The sequence below is a fragment of the Felis catus genome, chromosome C1, assembly GCF_018350175.1.
Source record: "Felis catus isolate Fca126 chromosome C1, F.catus_Fca126_mat1.0, whole genome shotgun sequence".
Lineage (NCBI taxonomy): Eukaryota > Metazoa > Chordata > Mammalia > Carnivora > Felidae > Felis > Felis catus.
Window position 1 is genome coordinate 195,878,843 of NC_058375.1, and position 11,518 is coordinate 195,890,360.

Genomic DNA, 11,518 nt, shown 5'->3' on the forward strand with positions numbered 1-11,518 from the left:
GATTAAGATTATGGACTTTGAGATGTGGAAATTATTTTTGATTATCTGGGTTGGATCAATGTAATCACATGAGCTTTTAAAAATGGAGAACCTTTCTCAGCTAGAGTCAGAAAAAGAGATGCAATGATGAAATTGAGGTAAGAGAATTTGCTATATTGTTAACTCTCAGAATGGAGAAATAAGGCTATGAGACAACAGATGTAGGTACATTCTAGAATCTGGAAAAGGCAAGAAAATGGTTTATCCCCTAGAGTAGAGTTTCCTAAAAGGAACACAAACATTATGACATATTGAGTTTAGCTCAGTGATACCTATTTTGGCTGTCGATCCTACAGAACTATAGAATTATAAATCTGTGTTGTTTAAGCCTCTAACTTTGATATAATTTGTTACAGAAGCAATAAAAAATTGATACATATCTCAAGTATAAGATAAAGATGTTCAGTCTGGGTTAAAAACAATAACAACAACATGTTATTTAGAACAGCGATGTTTATACAAATACAAGAATACTGATAGACAAAAATAAAAATATAGAAAGAGATATACTAGGAAAAAATCAACCAGAAGAAAGATGATGTGACCACATCAATATCACACAAAGTTTACCTTAATTCAAGGTAATTTAATTTACTTACCAGTTATAGAGAGCAACATTATATAGAGATAAAAATGTCAATTCAAAAGAAAAACATAATCTTAAATGTGTGGATAATTGATAACACAGTTTCAAAATATATAGAGAATAATAGTAGAACCGAAAAGGGCAATAGATAAATCTACAATCATAGTTGGAAATTTGCAACAAATTTTCTTTAGAAATTAAACAAATAACCAGATTAAAATTTCAGGAAGTTACAGAAAACTTAGAAAGCCCCACTATCAAGGCTGGACAAATTCACACTGATATCCATGTAAACCAACTACAGTATAGAAGCTATTTATTTATTTATTTTTTGGAGGTTCTGGCTGGGGAGGGCGGTGGTTGATATACCCTTGACCGAAAAACAGTCCTCCTCTATCTGGAAACATTCACCAAAAGAGTATGCCAGGTCACAAAACAAATCTCAATAAAGTTCAAATAATTGACATTATATGAAGTATGTTCTCTTACTACCAAGAACTAAAGGGGAAATCATGAAAAAAAAAAGATAATTAGAAAATACTCATCTGTTTGGAAGTTAAGTAACACATGTCTGGATAATCCATTTCCCAAAGATGAAATCACAATGAAAATAGAAAGGATTTTAAGTGGGGGAAAAAAAAAAACCTCCAAAAAGTCCACACATGATAATGTTTTTAGCATGCTGCTAAAGCAGAAAAGGGAATTCTCTTTTAGTTTTATATGCACATACTAGAAGGGAAAGGAAGCTCTTTAAAATTAATTATTTAAGCTTTAATAACAAGAACTGAAAAAATAAAAGCAAAGATATCCAAGTAAACCAGCAGAAATAATGAAAATAAGAACAGAGATAGATGAAATAGGAAACAGACACCAAAGCCAATAGTTCCATTGTAGACTGATTAAAAAAAAATGGTAAAACCTTATCAGAGGCATCAAGATAAAAGTGTGAAAAAATAGAAAAATCAGAAATGATAGACAAAATCTCATCACTTGCAGGCAAAAAAGGATAATAAGATGATATCGTATATAAATTATGTCAATAAATTTCACAACTAATTTGAAAATGAGCAAATTCCTTGGAAAATGCAACATAATGTAACTGGCACAAGATGAAAAAAAAAAACTGAATAGCCCAATGTTTGCTAAATGTTTTTATGTATTTCATCCATAGTTGAAAAAATTCCCCTCTCAAACAAAACTCCAGACCCAGATGAATTTACTGGTAAATTCTACTAAATAGTTTAGAAGAAAAAATTTAATTTCACTCTACCACGAACTCTTTCAGAACACAAAGAAAGAGAAAATATTTCCCACCTCCTTTTATATGTCCAGTAAATTACTAATAGCAAGACCTGTCAAGGATATTACATGAAAAGAAAATTACAGGTCCATGTCCCATATGAACATAGAGGACAAAAGTACTAATCAAAAGTATTAATCAAAGTACTGGCAATTAGAATTTAGTGGTACATTAAAAAAATAAATCATCATTACCAAGTAGAGTTTATTTCAGCATTATAAACTGGGTTTAACGTTAAAATATAATTAATGTAATTCACCTTAGTGACATAATAAAGGAAGAAAAGAATTGACTTTCTTAGATATAAAGAAAGTGTTCATAAAATTTAACAACTTCTAAATTCTCAGCTTTGATAAAGAATATTCATAAAAAGCCTACAAGTAACATCAGACTTAACAATCAAATATTGAACAGTTTTCCCTTAAAGTGAGGGAAAAAAATGAACATGATCATCATTTTTATTTTACATTGTATTAGACATCTTAGTTCATGGAATATTATAAAAGAAGAAAAGAAAAAAAAAAGAAATACAGAGACAGAGAGAGTCTGAGAGGGAGACAGAGAAATCTGAAGTGAAAAGTAAGAAGTATAACTGTCATACATAAATATCATGGTTGTGAATTCAGAAAATACAAAGGAATCTACAAACTATAAGAACTAATCAATGAATTTAGTAAGTTTCATTGGATACATTGTCAATCATATTTCAATAAACCAGTAACAAACAATTGGATAATTAAAAAAAATTAAATAACCTTTACAATGTCATCAAAGACAAAGTATCTAGGAATAATATTAATAAGTTATATGTAAGACTTTCCTGAAAGCTATAGATAAAACACTGTTTAAATAGGAAGATATTCCATGTTTATGAACTGAACGTCTTTAAACTGCTGGATGTAAATTCTATCTAAATAGGGTAAATGTAATCCCCAACTCTAATAATGTAGAAATATAAAAGCCAATTCCAAGATTTATATAAAAATGTAAAGGGCACAGAGATGCCAAGACCAATCCTAAAGCTGCAGTAATGGAAACAGTGCCATATTTAAACAAAGATTGAGAAATATTTGAAAGACACAGATGAGATTCCAGAAATGGACCCACACAGATACATTGTCTTGATTTACAATAAAAAGCACCAATGAAATTCAATGAGAGAGTAAATGTTACAAACTAAATTTGTAATAAGTCAAGAACATGATAATTGGGGAATAGTAACAATTTTGTCTTTAAAAAAAGCATATATAACTATCCCTTCAGTTCAACCAAGTATGACCATACCTATAAATCAAATTGCTTAGAATCAGTACTAGTTATATAACACTTGGTTCTTAGCCCCAAGTCCGTCTGTCTCTACTCTTTTGTGAGATGCTAGGATTTAGATTCTCCAAATCGTATATAACAGACTTTCTTGATGGCTGGCTTTCCCCTAGGTTCTGCCAGTGAGAGGCCTTCACAGGAACTGGAAAGCTGGACAAAGGACAAGGTAGCTCTCTTCCTATTTCCAAGTCCTCCCACTTCCATCAGCAGTAGAAGAATGCTGTAGCCTCTGGTTTCTTTTGACATTACAGCTGGATGTTGTCCTGTAGAAGTTCACACCCCAGCCTTGTGGCAGCCGCTCTTTGAGGCTCCAGCAATCTGGTAGCTTCATCTCTTCCCTTTTGTTCTTCCAACAACCACAGGAGTAGTAGCTGCTTCCTATAGGTAATATTAGAGTATCTCTGCACCCTTTTTACTTTTACAACTTCCAAATACATTTGTATAACCAATCCTTATATCAATCAAATCATCTCTTTTACAAATACCTGATGTTTTCTGCTTTCCTGGCTGGGACATGAATGATATAGAGCCCATAACTGACAAGGAATGTCTCCCTTGAGGCAACTACATGAAAATTTAAGTTGTTCTCTTCAAGTATAAATTATCTAATTGAGTTTTTAAAACCCTTAGGCTGCCTTACCCTTCTCAGCAACTAACCTTCCCATCCAGTAATGAGTCCTAATGGATTCCAGAGCCGTTAATGCAAGAATAAAAATAAGCAGAAGTGACTGCTTTCCACAATCTCCAAGATATCTGTCCTAGAGGTAACAATAAACACCAACTGAACTATCGTTATGTAATCTATGATGCTATCATCCAGGATGAAAATGTCAGATTTTTTACACTTGCTACAACCCGCCACTAGTTTCTATTTATAGGTAAGTTTGGCAACACATTTCCAATTGAGGTTATTTTAATCATCTCTGTGGCCAACAGCAACTTAACCAATCATTACACAAGAGCTCTAGGTGGGATCCCAATATACCTGTTGCCAGTTCCAGTATCCAGGTCTCCAGAGGTGGTTGGCTCTATCGTGAACAAGCCAAAGTCAAAATATGTTCAAGCAGAAAGAACGTATTTTGCCAAGAGAAGGTAAGGGTTAAAATAATCATGTTCAGGTTTACTAGAGAAGAAAGCAGCACTTGAAAGAAGCAAGAGATCTTAAGAGAAAGCCGCTGCCTTGTATCTTCCCCAGTTCCTTTCCTAGACAACCAGTAGATACGAGATCTAAGTTCACACATATAGAAGAAGTGTGTTTAAAATTTTATGTATCTTATAGGAAATAGACATTAAAATCTATCCTAAGAGCCCACCCATCAGAATGTGATTATTATGATCCTTCATCATATTTCAGGGCTGAAATTTTACTCATTGAAGGAGCTCACTCTAGGGCATCTACCAAATCAATAAACCATCCAACAAATGTAAATAGTAGCAGTAGTAAGAGTAGGAGTAATGACAGCTATATATGCGTATTATTTTGTACTGACAATTCTAAATGCCTTAAAATGTATAATCTCATTTAATTCTTATTAACAACCAGGGGCCATTCCTACTTCTATGAAGTGAAGTACCTCCATTTGCCTTTTGAGGATTTCTTTTCCTCTGGGTGAGTTCAGGCTTGAAGGAGTTAATTAAGGGACTCTATCCTTACAGAATTAAATCGTGGGTACATGACCCAAGCTAAATCAGTTTAACTTTTTCTCCTAGAGCCTTGAATCTTGTTTGGAGTGATTCAGTAGCCACAGTACCTGGGCAAGATCCTAATATTTACTAGCCTACTAGATAAATAATTGTTCCTGCTTTTTTTGAGCCTCAGTCACCAGCCTTACCCTTAATTTCCTAAGCTACTCAATGTTCATCCAAAAAAAATAATAATAATAATTTTCTGCTTAAAATGACAGTCAACTGTGTTGCTTGCAATGAAAAACTTTCTAAAGGATAGTCTCTTTAAAAAATTTTTAATGTTTACTTTTTCTTTGAGAGAAAGAGAATGAGAGAGAGAACGAGTTGGGAAGGGGAAGAAAGAGATATTGAAAGAGAGAATCCTAAGCAGTCTGCATGCTGTCAGCACAGAGCCCAATGCAGGGCTTGATCCCAAGAACCATGAGATAACAGCCTGAGCTGAAATCAAGAGTCAGACACTTAACTGACCAACTGAGTCACCCAGGTGCCCCAAAAGGATAGTCTCCTTTTATATGTGAGAAAATTGAGGCTTAATGTGGTTAAGTAGATTGTTTAAGGTCAAACTGTTTGTAAAATGTAGAAATGGGATTTAAACCCAGGTCCCTCTGAACTTACAAAGCCAGTGCTCTAGATGAAATGGCTTTGTAATAGATGTGAAAAGCAAATTTTGTTCCATTCAAGGTAAGCTATTGTTGAACAGTTTTTAGAAATCTGAGAAGCTGCAAGCTTTAGTCCTGGTCATTCATACTTTGGTGGATCTTATTGGTGGATCACATAAATAAATGAGGGAGATTCTCAAAGCAAAAGAAAAGCTTTAATGTAAATGGATAAAGATGGACTCATGGCCAGGTTCCTCCCATGGTAGGGAAAGGGGTATAATTAACAGGCTATAGGATAATGGAATAGACCCTATCTAGGGAAGATTATTCTCCTGTGATTTGCTTCAACAAAGGAACCTAAAAAATATTTAAAAATAAGATTTTTGTGGAGAAAATAATAACAGTTTAAAAGTGCTTTTTGTTTTCACACCTGGTTGAAACACCGTAAAAAAAAAAAAAAGTGCTTTTTGGAAAACAACTTTTTCTTCAAAAAGTTAAACACAGGAGTGCCTGGGTGGCTCAGTTGGTTAAGCAGCTGACTTCAGCTCAGGTCGTGATCTCATGGTACATGGGTTCTAGTCCCACATTTGGCTCTGTGCTGACAGCTTGGAGCCTGGAGCCTACTTCAGATTCTGTCTCTCTCTCTCTGTTACTCCCCCTCCTTGCACTCTGAGTCTCTCTTTCTCAAAAATAGATAAAGACTAAAAAAACAAAAAAAAACAAAAAGTTAAACACAGAATTACCATACATTCCAGCAATTCTACTTTTAGATATATATGGAAAAAAAATTGAAATCAGAGACTCAAACAGATGGTTGTACAGGAACATTCATAGAAGCACTATTCACAGTAGCCAAAAGGTAGAAATGACCCAAGTGTACATTAAGGGATGAAGAGATAAACAAGAAATGATATTTACATACAATGGAATGTTATTTAGGCATGAAAAAGGATAAAGACTGCTGCATGCTACAATGTGGATAAACCTTAAAACCATACTAAGTGAAATAAATCAGATAGAAAAGGTCACATATTGTATGATTCCATTTATATGAAATATCTACATCAGATAAATCTATAAAGACAAAAAGCAGATTAGTGGTTTCCAGAGGCTGGAGGAAAGGGAGAATAGGAGTCACTGCTTAATGGATATAGAGTTCTATTTGGGAGTAACGAAATGTTTTGAATTAGATAGATGCCGTGGTTGCACAACAATGTGAATATAGTAAATGCCATTGAATTGTACACTTAAAAATGATTATTGTATGTGAATTTCACCTCAATTTTTAAAAAGCCATTTCTTATGTGCTAAATACTTTGTATACAATACACATTTAATCTCCAAAAACTACCTTATGAGGTAGGTTATTGTTACCATCACCATCTAAAAGACAGGAAGACTAAGGTGTAGAAAAATTGTTACTTGCCCAATGGTCACAAAACTGGTAAAGTAGTGGATTTAGGATTCAAACTCAAGAATTCAAGCACTGGATCCAAAGTCTGTATTTTCCAACATTACACTCCTATAGCCTTCAAAAATTAGGAATATTGTGATTAGAGTTTTAGACCAGCACTGTCCAATAGAACAGTGATGATTAAAATATTCTATATCTACATTGTCCAATACAATAGCCACTACTACATGTGGCTCCTGAGTCTTATAATGTGGCTAGGATAACTGAATAACTGAATTTTAAATTTTGTTTAATTTTGAATTATTTAAATTTAAAGAGTCTTATGTAGCTATGGGCTACCATACTGAATAATAAACATTTAGACTCTGTTGTGGGTTGTTTTTTTTTTTTTTTTTTTTTTTTAGTTATTCTTTAGGATACACAAAAACATTCCTCAGAATGTATACTCTTCTTTCTGGGAAATATGAAGAGATAGGAAAAGAATGGATCAGTCCAACCTCAACCATCTCCTTGTTCTCTGAGAATTTCCAAGCGTGAGTGGCAGATTATCAATGTCAACCTTAATGAGGTAGTATGAACCTTCATTTTCTTGTAGTAGTATCACATTCTAAAAGTCAAGAAGGTCTTGACATTCATAGCAAGGATATATGTGGGCCAAAAAAATATTATTCGGGATAACTCTAAATATAATTCATAACAATATAAGCCAGTCAGTGGTAATGCACAATAGTATCATACCATCACCTTGCTGAGAAGCAAATTGGAATGAACTTGGAATATATGTATTATACCTTTGGGATAAAAAAATTACTGTAAATGCAGTTTCAGATTTCCCACTGGGCTTCATCCTACAAATATCTTTTTCAAGGTTCTCTTCCATCTGTTTATTTACCAAAGTTAATTTTCTTTTTGTTTCAGCGCCCAAGTTGTCATGTTTTGCTTTTTTTTTCTTCTTAAATTTGTTTATAATGACTATCTCTTTAATACAAACACCCAAGATGGCAAGGCAAAACAAATATTTTTCATCCCAAAGTAGCTCATGCATATGCTAGCACATAATTTAAAACCATGAATACAAGTATTCTCAAAATAGAAAACAAAATATATTGAAATTAGCCTAAGGCATAGCTACTAATTTATCACAGGTTAACCTTTTACCTTGCATATACAAAAATCAAATAAATGATTTCCATTTGTTCAAAAAATATTTGAGTCAATATACCAGACATTACACTAAACATTGAAATGAAACAGTGACCAATACAGAAATCCTTCCCATTAAGCTAGAAAAAAATGATTATAGCAATCAATAGTTAACATTTATGTAGAACTTTGTATGTTCAGTCATAGTTCAGGGGACAACTATAAGAGGAGTATGTTTGTGGGTGAAATCAGATGTTCCATTTTGGGCATAAGTCTTAAGAGACTAAAAACTCTATCTATCTATCTATCTATCTATCTATCTATCTATCTATCTACCTACCTATATATTTATCATCTACCTATTATCATCTATCTAACGAGAAATTGAATGTATAGTGCAATTGGGGAAGGAAGGATAGATGTGAAAAGAACAGAGATTGTGGCCTGAGTGTGGTAGAAAATGAGGCCAGAGAAGGAGAGTGGAGGGATGAATTATATTGCAAATTTTAGGTTTTACTTTGATTGTTGGTAAACCAATGGTAGGTCTTGAGGAGAGGAATTTTCTGACTTAGTTTCCACAGGATCACTCTATCTACTATGTTAAAAAGAAGGCTGGTGTGGGATGCCTGTAAGAAGGAGCAGTAGGAAGTGGGGTGCATCACCAAGACCTTGTTCAGTGCTCTGCTGGGGAGCATCTTCTGCACCTTCCACACCTCCATCTATTTCTCAAGGCACTTCATTTCCCTCTCTGACCTCTACACAGCCTCCCTTAGCTGCCTTCGCAATACCTCATAGACTTGACCTTCTGCTCCTGTGCAAGCCCCAGCAACACTAGTCCCTCTGGACTGACTAGATCTGCACAGGCTACCTGGATATGCCCTTCCTCATAGACATCCTGAAGAAAATCAGAACAACACAAAATGATGGCCATGAACTTAAAGTTTAAACTAGGGAATGCAAACATGATGTCACAGAGACATCACAACAGAGCAGTGCTTTAAGATGTCTCCAACTCAGTTCTCTTCCATGTTGTGGGAACACTGACTCTGCCAGGATCTGAGCCCCTGGGTCTCTTTTTCCCACAGTGACCATCACCTTCCCTTCTTGTAATCAAAGCAGCTCCCTTTAACCTCTTTCCTTTAGGCTTTCTAGGTGAGAGTTGTGTGAAGTCCTCTTTGAGAGATCCCCAAACTCCAGGGAAAACAGTTCAAACTTGACCAAAACCTCTGTAAACTTTTCCTGCTCTAGTCCCACAGCCTGAAGCTTAACAGACATCCAACCAGAAGGCTCAGCAAGCATAAGTTTCTCCTCTGGTCACTATTCATGGTTTTCTTGAAGCCGTTACTGGGCTGGAGGTGAGATTGGGTGTTGAGGAGGTATAGAAGGTGAGATGGTGGATGGGGACAAGCAACCCCCTCCTCTTCCCAGGGTGTGGGAGAACAATGACACAGGCCTTCCTACAAAAGGCAGGGGTTCTCTTGCTGTTTTGTACCCTAAATCCTCTAGACACAAATTATGGAGAATTTCTCTATCTCACATCCTGTAGGTCATCCAGAACCTCTCTTAAGAATGTGAAATTAAATTTCATTTAAAAAAAAATGTGAAATTACTTCTCTTATGGGTTTTGGGCTTCAGACAACATTCACTTTCAAATAAAAACTCTCAGTTAAAATCCAGCAAATAAAGGTGCCTGGCTGGCTCAGTTGAAAGAGCATGTGACTCTTGATCTTGGTGTCATGAGTTCAAGCTCCGTGCTGGGTGTAGAGATTACTAAAAGAAATAAATAAACTTTAAATAAATAAATAAATAAATAAATAAATAAATAAATAAAATCCAGAAAATATCTTTCATACTCATTTGACAAATATTTATTGAGTGCCTTTGTGCCATAGATGGTTCTTGGCATAGAACGTGTCCAAAAAAATACAATCTTCACTCTCCACTCATTACCTCTTGGGAATGGGTGGCTGGCTTTTTCTCCCATACAGTTTTACACTGTGGATTTTTTTCTAACAAAAGCCCATAGGTTTTATTTTATTTTTTGTTTATAAATTATTTTCAGAAAGAGAGCAAAACATTCTTTGTTGCCATATATGTGCTTTTAATTCATTTATCTAATATAACAACTCATTTACTGTATTTTAAAAATGTAGGATGCTGATCATAATTCCCCTTAGGTTTGTGACATTCTAGGACTATTGCTTATAAGATGTAAAGAGAAAAATCACTGCTGCCTCAATGAGTCATTTTATTTAGTAAGTGTAATTGCTCCTTCATAAGGCATTGATTAAACTTTAGCATGTAAAAGGTCAGATCTAGATTTATACAAGATAAGACCATATCTTACTTGCCAACTCATTCAAAAATGACATTGCTACCTACTTTGTCCTTTTTGTGTCCCTAAAAGATCTCTTTGGGATTTATAAAAACCAATTAGAAATGTATATTCTAAATGCACTTAGCCTCTCTTGAAAGTCTCACTAATTCACTTTTGCTTTTAATTCCCTTGCCTTTGGGGATGTGTCGAGTAAGAGATTGCTATGGCTGAGGTCAGAGAGGTCTTTTCCTGCTTTCTCCTCTTAACCCAGTGAAGAAATGGGCAGAAAACATGAATAGACACTTCTCTAAAGAAGACATCTGGATGGCCAACAGGCACATGAAAAGATGTTCAGCGTCGCTCCTTATCAGGGAAATACAAATCAAAACCACACTCAGGTATCACCTCACGCCAGTCAGAGTGGCCAAAATGAACAAATCAGGAGACTCTAGATGCTGGAGAGGATGTGGAGAAACGGGAACCCTCTTGCACTGTTGGTGGGAATGCAAATTGGTGCAGCCGCTCTGGAAAGCAGTGTGGAGGTTCCTCAGAAAATTAAAAATAGACCTACCCTATGACCCAGCAATAGCACTGCTAGGAATTTATCCAAGGGATACAGGAGTACTGATGCATAGGGGCACTTGTACCCCAATGTTCATAGCAGCACTCTCAACAATAGCCAAATTATGGAAAGAGCCTAAATGTCCATCAACTGATGAATGGATAAAGAAATTGTGGTTTATATACACAATGGAATATTACGTGGCAATGAGAAAAAATGAAATATGGCCTTTTGTAGCAACGTGGATGGAACTGGAGAGTGTGATGCTAAGTGAAATAAGCCATACAGAGAAAGACAGATACCATATGGTTTCACTCTTATGTGGACCCTGAGAAATTAACAGGAACCCATGGGGGAGGGGAAGGAAAAAAAAAAAACAGGTTAGAGTGGGAGAGAGCCAAAGCATAAGAGACTCTTAAAAACTGAGAACAAACTGAGGGTTGATGGGGGGTGGGAGGGAGGAGAGGGTGGGTGATGGGTATTGAGGAAGGCACCTTTTGGGATGAGCACTGGGTGTTGTATGGAAACTAATTTGTCAATAAATTTCAT